Source organism: Myxine glutinosa, chromosome 5 (genome assembly GCF_964187855.1).
Source record: "Myxine glutinosa chromosome 5, kmMyxGlut1.1, whole genome shotgun sequence".
Taxonomy (NCBI): Eukaryota; Metazoa; Chordata; class Myxini; order Myxiniformes; family Myxinidae; genus Myxine; species Myxine glutinosa.
This window is the reverse complement of record NC_136265.1, coordinates 205,822,281-205,838,970: the sequence shown is the minus strand read 5'-3', so window position 1 is coordinate 205,838,970 and position 16,690 is coordinate 205,822,281. Positions and strand designations below refer to the sequence as shown.

Genomic DNA, 16,690 nt, shown 5'->3' with positions numbered 1-16,690 from the left:
CGCGCCCCCTCCTCGGTCACCTCCTCTGTGACAATCACAGGTGTGCCCTCACTCGCACACCCAACCACGTGCCTCACTACCAATTCCAGCGTGCATTCCCACTCACGCTCTACCATTCCAGGTGTGCATCCTTCCATTCCAGGTGTACATCCTCGCTCACCTGTCACAACCAACTCACGCTCCTTGTCACTCTCACTACTCTCACCACCACTCTTGACAACGCACTCACCCTTACTCCCGACAGCGCACTCTTTCCTCATGCACCTGTCCGTTACACACCTTTCTCGCGCACACTCTTGCGCACACTCTCCCATCACACCCTCTGTAACACTCACCACAGGCGTGCATTCTTCCTTGCCTTTGACAGCGCACTCTTTCCCCATGCACCTGTCCGTCACACACCTTTCTCGCGCACACTCTTGCGCACACTCTCCCGTCACACCCTCTGTAACACTTACCACACCGCGCTTCCATGTGCTCCCTCGCACACGCGCCTACGACCGACTCACTCTCGCCAACACCCTCACTCCTTGGCACGCACTTTTTCCTCACACACCCCAGAGTCGGACTTTCTCGCACACCTCCTTTTTCGCACACCAGACCTGTCGCACACTTCACCAACGGCCTCTCACGAACACCCGGGTCCATCTCGACCCCCAAGCTTCTTAAATCACCTGGCGCATCATACGCACGACCATATTGGTCACCACTTACACCGGGTCCTCTTCCTCTTCGCTTCTCCTCCATCACCTGCGATTCCCTCATCCAGTTAATGAGCACATCATCACGATCTGAACACAGACTTTGGACCAATTCTTTTATCTCCTCTTTTATCTCTTTCTTATCCCCTCTCCGTCGCTTCTTAATTTCGCTCACCCCTTCTTCCACTTCTTCTAATTTCTGCTTCACCTCTTTTATTTCCCGGTACGTCTCCTCAAGTTCGTCCTCTAAGGCTACCTTGACCGTTTCCATGTGCGTCCTCACCTGCCGGTCCTTCGTCTCCATCACCTCTGTCACCTCGTCCAACTTCGTTGTCAGTCCCTCACGTACCATCTGACATTCCCTCTTCGTCGCTATTAAGTCGTCTTTTAGTTCTTTCTGTGTCGCTTTTAACCCTCCTAGTACCGCAGTGTTCCTTTGTACCTGCTCCACTAACTCCGTCTGTCCCACCGTCAGCTGTTCCACCTCCTGCGTCAGGTCCTCTATGCCCCCTTGTAACTTTACAGTCCCCTTTCTCACCTCCTTCTCCATGTGCTCCTTACAGTGCCTCACCTCCTCGCGCACTCCTCCGACCTCCTCACTCACACCTCTTCTGATCTCTTCTCCCATCACTTGCATCTCCTGCCCAGATGCCACCCTCATCTGCTCCATTTCCTCCCTGTGAGCATCCAGTTTGGTTTCTACCCCCATTCTGACCCCCTCTATCTGCTGCCCCATTTGTTTAACTTCCCTTTCCGCTTGGTCCCTCATGTCCCTCAATTTGCCTTCCATACTGTTTTCTAACCCCTCTAACCCCTTTTGCATCCCTTCCATTTGATTCTCTTGAGCGGCCATTCTGTTTTCTACCCCCATTAACCCATTCTTTACCTCTTTTATCCCATTGTCTAACCCCTCACCGGTACCCCTCGCTTCGTCCCTCATTACCCCCATTTGGTTTCCCATTACCCCCAATTGCTCACTCTGAGCCCTCGCTTCGTCCCTCATTGCCCTCCTCATTCTGTTTTCCATTTCTTCATTATTCTTGTCCATAAGGGCCTTCATTTGTATAAAAAAAAGGTTCAAATCCATCGGTGGCGCTACTATGGTCGCGGGCGCGGTCGCCGTGGCCATGTGCGAGGCGCCATTTTGCGCGCCCGTAACCTCGTGCGCGACGACGCTATTTTGCGAACCTGCCACCCTCACTGCTTCGCTCTCCTCTTGTCCCTCGATTTGGTCCTGGATCGAACCTGCCTCACTCTCCTCTACCGGAACCCAGCCGTCTTGATCTGCCATAGCGCGACTTTCAAAATTCGGGTTTTTATTTTTGTAAAACACAATCAAATTTCGCCGTTATAATTTCGAGCGCGTGAAACGCGCTCCGGGACCGATCTCACTCCTCGACACCAATTGTTACTCTAATAGTACAATTGGTGTTCCAAAATTTGGGCCTAACAAATTTAGTCCCAGGTCCGAATCCAACTCCTGACAACCAATTGTTACGGACACGACTTAGATGTTGCTTGACCGAGCGGAATGGCCGCCATGTTCGCACAGTTTACCCGATTACACTCGAACGTTGGCCGAATCGCGCTATGCTAAATCAATGAAGGAAAGGACACAACGGCTGGGATTAAGGCAACGACACAAGGGGTACAGTTCTCAAGACCTCCGGAGGAGGATATAATATGGGTTATGCAGAACGGTTAGATTACACGGCAAGAGGTAAAGCACAGCAAGATGGGCACTTAGACACAGTATTATCTTATTCCCGACAGACCACAGACAAACGGGACAAGACTGACTTACACGGGGATTGATGGCAGGGGAGGGCAGGCAGTCGATAGCTCAAGGTGCACCTTGGCTCAGGGGCAGAATCGACCCGGTCCGGTCCAGAGAGGCGGGAGGTATTTCTCAGCGCTAGGAGGTGGCGTCCTTTCTTCTTCGTAGCTGAGGCGCATCTGACGTCACCTCCCCCTTTCTGCGCATGCTCAGCGGGGAGTGACACGCCCTCTGCTCGTTAGCTCCACCCCAGATGGAATCGGTCCGCCGCTCCTATTGGGTGCGGGGGGGTTACCGGGCTCCGCCCTTGACGAGGAGCTGACAGCGAGCCCCTGCGTGGTAACCCCGTCGGAACACATGTTCAATGGCGGCTAACCAAGCCGGAGTGAGGACGCACACTCCCCGCGCCGCCGCCGCTGTTGTTGTTGTTGGTGTTGTTGTTGCATGAGGAAGAGATGCGGGGAGGTATTGGGAGGTCCTAAACTTACTAATGGTGCCATACAATCACATTCTGGTGCAACGAAGAGTCAGAATTAATGGAAACGAGTCCTTAACTGACATAGACTAAGAATAACTAGCAAGATGTCCTATAGTTGTCTACGTGAGATGCGGTGAACCTGGGCACGACATTTAATGGGGGAAAAAGGGGAAGGTCGGGGCTACAGAGTGTTGTTTACAGACAATGGGACTAGGGAATGGGGGATTGGGGATAGTTGGGGAGTATTGGGGAAATAGGGGAATATTTACAAGCGGATATGGATGGAGGCCAAATCCCATATCCGCAACAATATATATACATACAGACTTGGCATTTAATATGGAATTTTTTTTTTGTGGGGGTGAACTTACTTTTCAAGATGACTTAGAACCAAAAGTTCATTGGAATTATGTTGAAATTATTCTAGATATTGTTAATGTGACCTTTAAAATAAACAAAAACCACATTTGACATTTCAAAGCAAATAAATTGATCCTTGAAAGTGATGTAAACTGATATCAAACTCAATTCACGGACAGTACTGTGTTAAACTTCTGTACGTTTTCCAGAAGTATCTCTTTATTTTGCACATTAGCCAAAAAAAATTTCAACAAAAACAAAAGCTAAATTATGACTGGGATTACAGACAGTAAAATTACAGTTCAGTACTTCGTGTAACCCCCACGAGCATTCAGGAGAGCACGTACACGTCGAGGCATGCTGTTCACGAGATTTGCAAAGGTTTGGACAGGAATCGCTTGCCATGCAGTGACAATAGCCTGCTGCAATTCACGCACAGAGGTAGGCTGCTGGTCCAAGTTGTCGATTTGACGCGTTAATTCTGCCAAGTTCTCTATCGGATTCATATCCGGGGACATGGCAGGCCACTCCATATGCTCTACACCACGGTCAGCAAGAAAGTGTTGGATCATGCGAGCACGATGAGGCCGTGCATTGTCATCTTGGAAGACAAAGTTTCCTCGAAAGGCTGCACGAGCAAATGGAAGCAATGTTTCTTCCAGAATGACCCTGTACTTGAACTGGTTCAGGTTTCCATTCAGAACAACCAGGTCAGTTTTGCCCCCTGCATGAAAAGCAGCCCAAACGGTCACCCCACCACCTCCAGCTTGGACTCTTGGCACTATACAATCTTCATTGTGGGCTTCGTGCACTTGTCTGCGCACTCGGACGCGGCCATCTTGACGATAGACCAGAAATCTAGACTCGTCACTGAAGGTCATGTGATTCCAGTGTCCTGGCTGTCATTGAAGGTGCTCTCTGGCCCACTGCAATCGGCGCTGGCTGTGTTGTCTGGTCAGGCGTGGCTTTCTCAGGGGACGCCTAGCACAATAGCCTACTTGAACCAGTCGTTGGTTGACTAGCCTTCTGGATACAGGCACATTTGTCAGATGCTACCACTCAGCCCTAAGCCGATTAGCTGACTTGGTACGGCCATTGCAGACTAACCGGTGCAGCTGGCGATCATCTCTCCTTGTGGTTCTGCGTGGACGTCCTGGCCTCGATATTGGTGTAGGGACACCCCTCTGAGCATTTCGTTTCAGGATCTTTGACACCTGACCTTGAGTGATGCCATACTGCCGAGCAATAGCACGCTGTTTCATGCCGTAATTTCGTAAAGCCACCACTCCATGACAAACAGCATTGTCGAGTTGACGGACCATCTCCAGAGGAAGCGGCAATAACCTTTGGAGACGTGCAGCAGTTGTTTTCCACTAATACAGAACGCAACAACCCTTGTGTACCCGACTGTGAAGACAATCATCAAATGCACCTGTCCGTACATTTTGCAATGCCACCTGTGATATAATCCTGTTGTTGACTTCTTGCTGCGACAGACAATCAGTGACATGGTTCTTTTAACAAATAAATCACCAAAGTGTAAAAGAAACTCACCAGATTGATATACTGAGTTAAGAAAGTAAACCCGTCAAGAAAAAAAATAATTCCATATTAAATGCCAAGTCTGTATATATATATACCTATATGACATAAACATTAAACATGTCATATATATATATATATATATATGTATATATATATCTATATATATCTATATATATATATATATATATATATATATATATATATATATATATATACCTACCTATATGACATATACATGTCATATATATATATACATATATATATACACACACACAGGCTGAATCAAAAGTAGCGCCCGCGCCCGATTTCTGTTTTTTCGGCTGTCAGATTCTTTCTGGGATGTCATGTTGTTAATAATTGTCTTGCAGATTATTAATTTTCTTAATTTATTTATTTTTGTTTTTGTTTTGCAGGTTATTGCTGAGAGTTTGGAAAGTTACTGAAGTTGCACCAAATTGAACCATGAATTACCTTTCAATGAATCAACGCATTGCGGCCGTGAAACATTACTACAAATGTATTGAACAACCAACGATGGCGGCACGCCGTTTGGCACAGGAATTCGATATTAACCCACCACAGGGAAGAAACATACGATTGATTGTCGAGAAATTTGAAGCAACAGGGTCGGTAGCCACTGCAAAGAAGTCCGGTCGTCCGAAAACGGCAACTAATGTAGTTAAGGCTGAAGAAGCCATCAGGAGACTGGAACAAAGTCCGCAAAAGTCAACTCGCCGTTTATCTGCAGAGTTGGAAGTGAGCCAATCAAGTGTTATCCGTATCCTTCACCAGAAAAACTGTAAACCTTACATTCCACGCTTACTGCATGCCCTTCATGATGGAGATGACGACGGGTGTCTTCAATTTTGCGAAGAGTTCTTAGCTAAACTTGACGAAGAGGACACAATGCTAGACAACATCTGGTGGTCAGATGATGCATGTTTTAAGCTTAACTGCACAATTAACAGACACAATTGTGTCTACTGGGCTGCGGAGAACCCAAGAGTGACAGTTGAGAAGGAGGTAAATTTACCTGGCATGACAGTTTGGGCAGCCATATCTCCATTAGGGATAATTGGACCCTTTTTCTTTGAGGGATCTGTCACTGCAGAAATTTACCTGGATATGCTGCAAACCTTCTTTTGGCCCAGGGTACAAGATCAGGACTGTTATTTCCAGCAAGATGGAGCTCCACCTCATTATGGACGTCATGTTCGTCAGTGGCTTGATGGAAACTTTCCCGGAAAGTGGATCGGCCGCCGAGGTCTGATCGAGTGGCCGGCACGCTCCCCAGACCTTACACCTCCAGATTTCTTTCTTTGGGGGCTCATGAAAGACCTTGTTTATCGTGAAAAGCCTCGTACCATTCAGGAATTGAAGGCTCAAATCACTGCAAAGTTTGAGGAAATTGATATCGAACTCTGCAAGCGTGTTTGAGGAAATTGATATCAAACTCTTTGCCTGCTCGGCTGCAATTGTGCATCGATCACGAGGAAGGGCACTTTGAAAATTGCAAGTAAAACAGCTTGGTACACTTCCGTAATAATTTTCCCCTGAATAAATGGTTAGATAAACATGTCATTCATTTATTTATACCTTCTTGTACACTGTAATAAAATGTCAAACAAACAATCAACTGACAGAAATATATATCTATATATATATATATATATAAATATATATATCTATATATATATATATATATATATATATATATATATATATATATATATATATATATATATATATATATATATATATATATATATATATATATATATATATATATATATATATATAATTATATATACAGTGAAACCTTGACTTACGAGTTTAATTCGTTCTGTGACCGAGCTCGTAACTCAATTTGCTCGTTTCTCAAATTAAATTTCCCCATTAAAATGCATTGAAATGCTATTAATCCGTTCCAACCCGCCAAAAACCACACCAATTTTTTTTTTAATATACAGTATATATAAAAATATCTCGCGCTTTATATTTCATCTGTATGCAGCATACAAGTTGACAGGATGGCCTGGACTGGAGGTACGCACACTTGACTCTAAACTGTCCAGCCTGGGTTTGAATCCCGACCCAGCTATAACCTGTCATGGGTGAATCACAGGCAGGGTGATTCATCAATGTGTGTACCGCTAAACTAGGCGCCCCGTTTGCGTCCCATTAGTTGTTGGATGTTAAGGATCTCAACGTGTCTTCCACAAAGAGAAGGCGAGCTATCGCCGGCACTCTGAACAAGTTGTGGCCTGGCATGCTCTTCTCCTCTGCCGTTATATAAGTCCTCCTCGGCATCTTTTTCCAGAAGAGCCCCGTCTCGTCACAGTTGAAGATTTGCTGGGGGATGTATCGTTCGGCTTCTATCAGTTCGGCAAAAGTTATAATAAAATCTTCAGCTGCCTTCACATCCGCCTCACCAAGTCGACAACACGCACACCTCGCTCATGTTTTTTGACGATTGCGTGTTTTATATCCAAGCACATCATCCTCTTCTTCTTCTCAGTACTGCCCTTGGCACTCAATTTCTTAGGACCCATGGTTAAAACTAAGAAATTTTCCAAAATAACCAAAATGCGAAAACAAAGCAGCAGCTATATACGGCAGAGATGCTTGCACGGCAAGATAACCACGTGACCGGAACCCACCTGGTGGCGGGTGGCGTAAGCTCCAAAATAACCAAAATGCGAAAACAAAGCAGCAGCGATATACGGCAGAGATGCTTGCACGGCAAGATAACCACGTGACCGGAACCCACTTGGTGGCGGGTGGCGTAAGCTCGTAACTCAGATCTCGGCTCGCATCTCAAAGCAATAAACCGCCCGAGCGACGGCTCGTATCTCGGAAAACTCGTAAGTTGGTGCACTCATAAGTCAAGGTATTTTATTTATTTTTTTTTATTTTTATTTTTTTTGTATACAATATCGAGGCTCGTGAAAGAGCGAACATTAATCACATGAACACACAGAAAGACAAACCGACACATAAAACATATAACATAGGGAGCGGTAGACAAGATGGGGAGAGAGGGGGAAGGACACAAACACAACATTTGAGAGCAGGGACCGAGAGACATGGAGACATCGAGAGATCTGAGAGAGGGCGAGGGCTTTGGGGGGGGGGGGGGGCGTGGGAAGGGGGCAGTGGGAGAGGTATAAAACATATGGACACTGCCAGGACTTCCAGGAAAGAAGTTGGAATTTCAAACAAGGTGGATCTGGGGTGAATTAGCGGGGGTAGAAAAGATCAAGGTTTTGGATGGGGGAAGATAAGAGATGGTGGTGAACAGCTGTTTTAAAGACCTGGAGGGAGGAGTGGGATTGAAGGGAGTGAGGGAGTTTGTTCCAGAGGCGGGAGAAAAGAGGAATGAAAGAGTGAAGGTGAGCGGAGAGCCGAGATTTCGGCAGTTTAACCATCAGAGGGTTGCTGGCAGATCTTGTGCGACCTGTAGGAATATTTGGGGGACAGAGCACAGAGAGAGCTGGGGGTGCAAGGCCGGAGAGGAGTCGGTAGAAGACAGAAAGACCACCTACCTGCCTGCGGTGAGTGAGTGAAAGGCCCTCAGAGATAGCTTCATCGCGGGAGATTCCAATAATTCTGAAAGCTTTGGTTTCAACAGCGTGAAGCCGAGCTAGGTGTGAGGCAGGAGCACCGGCCCATAGGGGAGAACAGTATTCCATTGAGCTGCGGATGAAAGCCTTGTATGTGGTGAGGAGCTCAGGTGTGCCGAGGAAGGACTTCGCACGACGGAGGATGCCCAGTCGGCGACTGGCTTTGGAGGCCAGCTTGGAAATGTGGTTTTCCCAAGAAAGATCATGGCAGATAGTGAGACCCAAAATCTTGAGCGACAGAACTTCTTGGAGAGGATTGTTGAGAAAGTAGATGGGAGGGTTGTCCAGTCGATCTTTTCGGAGAGACATAGTAAGAGTGTGAGATTTGTCAGGATTGAAAGACATGTTCCACTTGTTTGACCAGTCTGTGATTTTGTCCAGGTCTTCAGAGAGTGAGGAGGCAGCAGACTGCCGATCTGAGGGAAGAGGAATGGAGCGGCAGAGAGTGGAGTCATCAGCAAAGAGATAGAGAGGATTTTCGAGAGAGTCAGAGAGATCATTGATGAAGACCAGAAAAAGCACGGGGCCCAGAACACTGCCTTGGGGAACTCCAGCCTGAACAGGAAGAGGAGATGAGAGAAACCCATTCAGGGCCACACGTTGACGACGACTAGAGAGGAAGTCCGCCAGCCATGCGTGGAGATTTCCATGGATACCAAAGGAGGAGAGTTTGGTGAGCAGAGCGGGGTGCCAGACCGTGTCGAAGGCACGTGATATGTCGAGGGAGACAGCTCTAATTTCCTGTTTGGCATTGAGGACCTCCATCCATTGTTGAGACAGCAGAAGCAGCATGTCCAGAGTAGAGTGACCTGGTCTGAAACCAAATTGATGATCAGAGATCAAGCCATTGGAGAAGAGGAAAGATTTCATATCAGAAGCAATGATGGATTCCATGACTTTGCTGATAATTGGGAGAAGGCTGATTGGTCTGTAGTTGCTAGGATCTGTTTTTGCACCTTTTTTGTGCAAAGCGGTGATGTTGGCTGATTTCCAAGCAGATGGCAGTTGATCTTGAGCAAAAGAGAGGGTGAAGAGAACAGAGAGAGGGTGAGATAGAGCAGCAGAGCAGGATTTTAGGACCCGTGGGCTGATGCCGTCGGGTCCAGTTGCAGAATCAGAGTCGAGGGTTGACAGAAACTTTTCCACCTTGTCAGGAGGAAAGGACACGGAGTCCAGGAGCAGCAGGGTACGACTGGGTATGGTGGGTACAGAGAGGGATGGGTTTGGGACACAAGATTTAGAGGCAAACACAGAGTTGAGGCATTCAGCTTTTTCACGTGCGGAGTCAGCTGTGGAGCCGTTTGAGGTAAGGGAGGGGATGGAGGGGGAACAAACACCAGAAACGGATTTGACCAGACGCCACCAGGATTTGGAAGAGGGAGACAGATAAGAGAGTTCGGTCTTGAGAACGGAGAGATATTGTTTCCTGGCTCTCCTGAGGGTGGACACACACTTGTTTCGGGCTTTGTGAAAGGAAATGAGATTTCCTTCCGTTGGATTTGCTTTCCAGGAGACGAAGGCAAGTTGTTTCTGGGCAACAGCCTCACCACAAGATTCCGTGTACCATGGACGGGAGGAAGGGTATGACAACTGAAGACGAGATGGGATAAATCTGTGCATGAGAGAGAGCAATTTACTTTGGAAGAATTCCCAGGATGAGTTGATGTCAGAGGTGGTAGAGATGGGAGACCAGTCCAGATGATTGATGGCTGCTTGAAGACCGTGCCAGTTGGCCTGAGTGAAATGCCAGACTCGTCGACGCTGAGCAGGCTCCCTGAGGATGGTCAGAGAGATGTCCACTTTAACAAGGACATGATCAGATGATCCGATCGGAGCAGAAGAAGAGCAGCAGACATTTTCAGGGAAGTTAGTCATAACCAAGTCCAGAAGAGAAGATGTTCCGTTGACTGAGATCCGGGTCGGGAAATTGACAGATTGTGTCAGTCCCAGTGAGTCGCAGAAGTCCTTTGCTGAGGAGCCATGGCTGGTGAGAGAGGTACCCACACCCAGCCAACTGGCATGATGACAGTTGAAATCACCACATATGAGGAAGAGAGAGTTGGGATGAGTAGATAGAAGTTGGTCCATATCATCAGACAGCGAGATGTAGATGGAGTCATCACTGTTTGGTGGACGGTACAACACACATATGAACAAGAGGTGGGAGCGAAGGGGAAGCCGTAGCCAGAGGTATTCCTGGGGGTGAGGTGGAGAGAGTGCAGTGCAGGGCGAGTGAGGAAGAGAGTTTTTGATACGAGATGGTTTTACTGTATATATATATATATATATATATATATATATATATATATATATATATATATATATATATTGTTACGGTTCGCGGTTAAGGATGTTATGTTTGCCGAGCGGAGGCACCGCGACCTAACAGTTTCCCAGATTCACCCGATTCACCCGCACGTTGGCCGTATCGCGCCACAGCTATTCAATATGGAAAAGACAAAGACGACGGATGTGAAGAAAAGGAATAAGAAGACGAAAAAAAGGTTGGCAATACTACTAAATTTATTTACTATTTACAGGCCCAAAATAACCAAGGAGAAGGAAAGATAAGAAAATAATATACAGAAGCTTTTAGAGACACAGTGAAAATACTAGCTTATACAGACTTAATTAACTACCCAGGACAGAACAAACAGAAACGGACTCACACGGGGAATTGCAGAGTGGATTGGCTGGAAGGAGAGGGAGGTCCAACGGGTCCGGCAGCACGATCGGTGCGTTGGGCAGCCGCCGTTCCTTCGCGGCCCTGCTCAAAACCGCCGTCCAGGCCCCAAGCGGCTGTCGAGTGTTGTTGCTGCTGTGGACGCTGCTGCTGCTGCTGCTGCTGTGGACGCTGCTGCTGGCGAGCAAGGCGACGAATAGCAGGCTTTGTGCTTCCCTGGATGATCTCCTTTGAACAAGAATCGCTGCTGGATGATCTCTTCTCTTGGACAAGAATCGCTGCTGGATGATCTCCCTTCTCTCTCTTTGACCTCACAACCCAGCTCTCTCTTGGACCCTTGCGCGCGCGCTTTTATAACGCCCCCGGCGATTAAGCCGCCGGCCTTCAGGACACGCCCATTGGTGTGCTCACCTCGGCCATGGTTGGTCGAGCGACCCTCTGGCTCCGCCCTTGATGACGACGGGCGGGCACGCCTTTCTTCCCCAACCCAAGCACATGTTCAATGGCGGCTTTGGAGGGGATGTAATTGCCAAATTGAGGCTTGGCCATGACGAAAGGGGAAATGGAGGTTTTTGGGAATGGGAATGAAGGGAATCTATCTATTTCACTTGGTGCAATGGAGGGTCATTTTAATGGAAGACAAGGCCTTACTCTAAAACACATAATAAAGATATAAGCTACTGAACAAGGGTTTTATAGTGTCCTTCAATGGATGCTTTATGGAATTAACTACCGGAACGCCCTTCGACCTTTACACAACACTGGAGGCAGGAGGGGCCAGACTCAAGCAATAATAATAATACACACAATCAAAAAAATACAGTCCTCATATCCGCAACACTGCACCCTCCTCCTCATAGGCACGTCCCAGGCCTATAACTTTCATTTAGTGTGACACATAGGTATAGTTCCCTCTACTTTTAACCTGACCCTGAGTGTAACAGTTTTAAAACATAAATAAATATGTCCCGCTGCTCCATTGCACCCTGCCTAACAGACTCACGCCCACAGTTAACCGAATTGCGGAATGGTCTTCAAACTATACATTGACGGTGGGGAGCATTATTTACACTGACGTTACTTTATTTACAAAACGCAACCCAGGACCTGTGATTGTTCTTTCTGGGGGGGAGACAGTCTGCTCTGCATCAATGCACCATGAAAGCACCCAAAACGCACCAACACACCCTCAAGCACCAATCGGTGCACAGTCATCATTGTTCATCAATAAAAATAACCAAACAACCCCTAACCCTGCAGGTGGTCTCTTGCTCTTTGGCTCCCTCTGCTGGCTATTATTATTTCTTCCTGTTGTTGTCATCTTCCTTTGCTGGCGGCCTATTTGTATTAAAACTTGCACCCAACGTGTCCATGTTTATTTATTTTATTTATGGCCCACAGGGCCGACTCGTGTGGTTCACCTGTGGGGCATCGGTGCCCTGTGGCCAAGGTCCGCCAGCAAGATTTCGGGCCTTCATGGCCGGTTCCAGCAGAGGGGCCATGCCCCAACCCATGGGGTCCATAAGTGGTGCTCGGCCACAGACGTGTGGTCCATAAGGTGGTGCATCGATGCAGACAGCTGGTTCTGGGAGTTCCGGGCGCACAATGGCGGACTCACGCACGCTCCCCTCGGCGCCCAGTGGCGCTCAGGTCCTCGTGTGGGAGCCAAAGGGGGGAAGACAGATGAGCGAGGGGAAAGGTCACAAGGGTACACATCAATAAGGCAATGCAAGGTGAAGTGCGTACGGAGAGCGAAGTGAGAAAGCTCGTCCCTACCGTACGTCACCCCCGCTGTCACCTACACTACCCTTGCCCTTACCCCATATTTACAAAAATCTACACATTTACAAATTCGTCGCTAATGTCACGTCTTCCCCATATTTCCCCTATACCAAATTCGTCTTCACTCCCTCTACCCAGAATTTGCCATCACCAATTCATCATCAATCCTCATAAGGAGGAAGAGATGGAACACAAAGCACAATGTCACACCCACGTCATGATGCGTCTCACATTCCAAACATCTGCACAATAAAAATAATAAAACATGGCATGATGTGGAGTTACGTCACCTCAGGTGAGTGGATGCAGATGGTGCGAGGAGATCTTCATCCTAACTACTTTCTAAATGACATTAACACACGTTACACTACCCGGGGTCTTTCCCTGCCAATCCATTGGCCAACTTACACTATGGGTTCTAAAAACCAATTCCCATTGACCAAACTGTGGTGCTTCTCAATTTGGGGTCTCACTCCCCCGATTCATCTCCCGGTGCCCTTGCACAATTTCTGGGCTGGGTCGTGCAGCTCTCCCAGCAGGTCTACCCACCTGCACACCTCCACCACTGTAGTTGCCACCCGAGCTTACCTAGCTCCTCACCCTAACCTAACTAACTGGGGAAGGCCCCTCCTGGCTCTGTCACCCCTTGGTGCCCTCTGGCACTGGGCTACCCGGGTCCGTCCTCCGGATCCTCGGGCCCCATCCACAACTACCGGCTCCCAGAGCCCACCTGCGGCCTCACCTGGCCGACATCCTCACAGTGGTGGAGTGCCCAAACCAACTACACACACTAACAGGCTACACGCCCAGCCATTTCCACAACACTAATGCACCCATCCAAATACCATTCTTTCACCACGCACCACAGATGCCAATATCCAACCACAATTTACCTATACCCTCTACCTAACACTTACACTACCCGCCCTGGGTATTCGTGATGGGGGTCCATCCTTCCCCCATTCACACCTTCGCACCATCCACTCCACTCCATAGTTTCCACCATACTCACTCCACGACCATCCATTCCAATACTCCATATACTCCACACTACCATTTATTCCATACACCTGTTCCTCATACCTGTTGTTGCACACCTGTGCACTCACACCTGGTGCCACCTGCACCCTCCTCCTCTTCCTGGACCAGTTGGTCAACACAACACACATCACCATTACTCACTCAAACACTGCTCCATACACCTGTTCAGTTGCACACCTGTGCAATCACACCTGTTCCTCACACTCATTTACTCATACCCTGTTCAATACACTTGAATACACCTCCAACACTCACACGGCATCATCTCATCTAACTACTCCCCTCTGAAACTTGCGCTTCCCCGTCACCCCTTTAAACTATTGTGCTCCCACGTCATTATCATCCACACTAATCTACCTACGTCCCCACTACAGGTATCCTTGTCACTACCTAACCTTAACGTTACCTAATGTCAATCTCTAGGGCCGTACACATTATCCAAACCCACCCGGGCTAGTTTTCACTGCCATAAACCCCATAACTCTAGTGCTCCTTTGCCCCCGCTGTGAGGGATGGTGGATTGGCCATCCCATCACATGGGGGCATCTCCCACTACCAATTTGGCTCGTCCAAATCCAACAAATCAAAAATTTTCCAATTACTGCCAATTCTACTCACGATTCTAAATTTCGGATCAAAACACTATCAGTATCATCATCATCATCACAGTCCGCTATATCCTAGCCTCGGTGCGTCATGACATCATTAAACTCGGCTTCACAAAGCCGAGCAATGAATTCGGGTGGTTTGGTCGCCTGCAGTTTGAATCCGTCCGGCTTTCGGTTCAAGGGAGGTGGTTTGGTCGGCCCGAGATTCCACACACCATCTCGGCGCGGCACCTTGCGGTCCCGGGCCCGATCTCCCCCGGTCGGAACCCCGTCCCCACGAGGGGGCACCGTCCGCTTCCTCCCACTCGCCCTTGAACCGGACCGGTCACCTCGCCCGACAAGGCCCGGACTCGACCGTGCGGGGCGGGGCCAAGCCCGAATCGGCAATGACGCTTCGAAGAGAAGCGACGCAGTATCGATCCGCACCGGGCCTCGCATCCAACAAAGGGCTCCTCGCACCGAGCGCTCGCATCGGCTATCCGTCGCTCTAAACGCTAACCCGGTTACCGTCGATGCTTCACCTGCATGCTCACATGCATACGCTACCCCTTTCACCCTCACCGAGCTCGGTGCTCCAACGCCGTCCGTACATTCCACCAACGCACTCCCTGTTACACACCACACCTCTCGCGCACACTCGCCGTTCGCACACTCCCTTAACACACCTCGCGCACCGTCTTGCGCACTTTCCCCCGGTACGTACTCCGTACCACTCACCATGGGCGTGCACTCTGGCATCCACCCACTAACGCGCTCAGATGGGCTCTCCCACACTCGCGCTACCACCAACACAGGTGTGCTTCCTCGCACACGTTCCACCACCACCTTACTCTCCGTGTGACACTCACCCTCGCACGTACACTCCGTATTGCTCTCACTCCCTGTATCACACTCCGTACACCCCGACGTGCATTCTCGCTCGCACTCGGTATCACACTCGCGCTTCGTAACACTAACACGCTCACCCCTTGACGCACACTTCGTATTGCTCTCACTCCCTGTGTCACACTCCATACACCCCGACGTGCATTCTCGCTCGCACTCGGTATCACACTCGCGCTGCGTAACACGCTCACCCCTTGACGCACACTTTTTTTTCACACGCGTGCCATTTCCACTCACACGGGACCCTTCACCAACGCCCGGGTGCCATATTGACCCCAATCGCGCGACAATTCTTTTGTCGCCAAACATCCTTCTACAAAATCTACCCACACGATATACAGCACGACTCACCTGGGGGATCCTTTTCTCCACGCGCACCTGCAAACTCTTTATTTGGTTAGTGAGTACATCATCATGATTTGAGCAGGGACTTTGTACATATTCCATTTCTCCCTGCAATTCCCGGGCTACCTCCGTCGTCTCTTCAATTTTAATTGTACCCACTACTGCTTTGTCTTTGTTCCCCTCGACGACCGTTGGCTTTAATAAAATTCCCTCTACCTCATCGGTCGCCGGCTTTTCCAAACCCCGTGTCGCGATTTCTACCCCCGTCATTGTACCCGCGCTTTCCTCCGCTTCGCTCAACCAGCGCTTCTCGACCCGCGTTACCTCCTCGTGCACCCATGGGACCTGCTCGCCCAACCTGCGGTCAATGTCTTCCTGTATACTTTTTGCCGTGGCGTTCATTTGCTCCTGAAATCCAACCGGGTTGTACCTTGCTTCGTGCCTCGCTTTTTTCGCGTCAAGCCCCTGGGTAGCCATCATTGCATCAAATCCCTTACTGTCACCTCTCAGAGCGGCACTGAAATGCATCATCAAAATGCCCCAGTCCATTGGCACTGCGGGTCCGGCTATCGCCGTCACGTACGGGAGGCCGCCATTTTGTGTGCCTGTAACCCCCACGACCGCACCTTCTTTACTCTCCTCCACCATTTTCCCCACTTCTTCCCTGGGGTCCTGGGTCGATTCTACCCCGTTTATCTCTCCCACCGACATCCCGTCGCCTTGACCAGCCATGGCGCGATTTCAAAATTCGGGTTTTTCTTTAAAAACAAAACAATTTCCAGCAGCTCGTAATTTTGAGCGCGTTAAGCGCGCTTCGGGTCCGATCCCACTCCTGACACCAATTGTTACGGTTCGCGGTTAA

At 48.9% G+C, this 16,690-nt stretch overlaps 1 protein-coding gene across 1 annotated transcript in view; it reads left to right on the top strand.

The window, feature by feature from the left end:
• LOC137426465 (ras guanyl-releasing protein 3-like) overlaps window positions 1-16,690 on the top strand; it is a 309,201-nt gene that overhangs the window by 215,050 nt on the left and 77,461 nt on the right. The window lies entirely within an intron of this gene.